This window comes from Tupaia chinensis, unplaced genomic scaffold (assembly GCF_000334495.1).
Source record: "Tupaia chinensis unplaced genomic scaffold, TupChi_1.0 Scaffold000477_1, whole genome shotgun sequence".
Lineage (NCBI taxonomy): Eukaryota > Metazoa > Chordata > Mammalia > Scandentia > Tupaiidae > Tupaia > Tupaia belangeri.
The window spans coordinates 1,841,878-1,843,396 of NW_006159986.1; positions in this window are offsets into that span (position 1 = coordinate 1,841,878).

The following is a 1,519-nucleotide window of genomic DNA, read 5'->3' on the forward strand; positions in this document are numbered from 1 at the left end:
CTGTGATCAGCTACATGGGAGTCCAACTACTGGTCCTGCCCCATAGGATTTTGGAGCTACCAGGTCCAGTACTCAGACTACAGTCCAGCGAGTCCAGCACCTTTACCACCACGCCACCTGCTGGCCCCATCTCTTATTTGTTTATCTTCAGCTTCCTCTGTCTTGCTGTTCTGTGCATTTCTCTTCTTTTTCCCTCCCCATCTCCTCGTCCCACATCTTAAATGCTCTACAACCAGTCTTTCTTTTTTTTCTTTTTTTAAAGAATTACTTATTTATTTAATTCCATTTGTTAATATTATTATTATTTTATTTTATTTTAAAGATTTGACCAGAGAGAGACAGAGAGAGAAAAAGGGAAAGTGAGAAAGCAAGCCACCAGGTCCTGGACTTGAACCACGGTCAGCCATATGGGAATCCAGCGCCTTAATCACCATGCCACCTGCCGAGCCTATAACTGGTCTTTTGGTATTCCCCTCCCCTGTTACTCCATGGTATGCTCAGGACCTAGGCATGCCCTCCACTGCCCACCCGCTCAGAGCCCTCTGCACTGTGGGAGGGACTTTTGCCAGGATCCAAGCTGCCTGACTTTTGGGAGGAGGGAGATGGTGCCTGAGGGTGAGGGCCCAAGGTCTCCCGGGCAGGTCAGGGTGTTCAGGTACTTTCCCTCTGCCATGCATCGGCTTCCAGTTTGGCAGTCTGGGGAGAATGACTTGTCGCCCCTGTCTGGGAGGATGGTCTTCATGAGGGTATCTCAGAGAGTCCTGCTCACTGATGGGAGGGGTGAGGCCAGGAAGGACAGGAAGGCAGGGTCTGGGCTCAGAACTCGGGTTCTCATCCCCCACCAAGCTGGGCTCTCCCAGAAGTCCTCATTTCCAGAAAGGGTTCCATTACCATTTTTACAGGCCAGAAACCTGGAGCCCTTCCAGATAGCCTCTCTCCCTCACTCCCTACTCCTACCCCATCTCCAAGGCCTATGGGTTTTATAATAATTCCCAGTATCTCTCCACTCTACCCACTCTTCCCCCCTCCATTTTGGGCCCCATGCAGGTCCTAGCTTCCTTCTCCACCATGGCTTTCCTGCCTGCTGCAAGGCTTCCTACAGCCTCTCTCAGCTCACCTGCTGGGCCTTGCCCCTGCCAGTCTTAGCAGGCCCCTGCCCCTTACACCCCTGACTCTCTGGACTGGTAGCCCCACTGGCTGCACTCTGCTTCCTTCTACCACAGGGCCTTTGCTCTTGCTGTTCCTACTGACTTCAAACTCCCGATGCCCCTCCTTCACCTACACACCCTTGACAACGAATCTGTTTGTTCGTTTATTTATTTTTCAGTTATCCTCTTAGCCATCATCACCTCCTTAGGGAAGCCCTTCCTGACTTCTCTGATAGGTCAACTCTTCCAGGTACTCACTTCAGGGCACTTTGTGTATCTTCCCAATATGCAATGTCTTTGCCCCTCACTTTTTTTTTTTTTTTTTTTAGAAATTTTTGCTTTAGGGCGCATGCTCTCCCCAGAAAGACGGA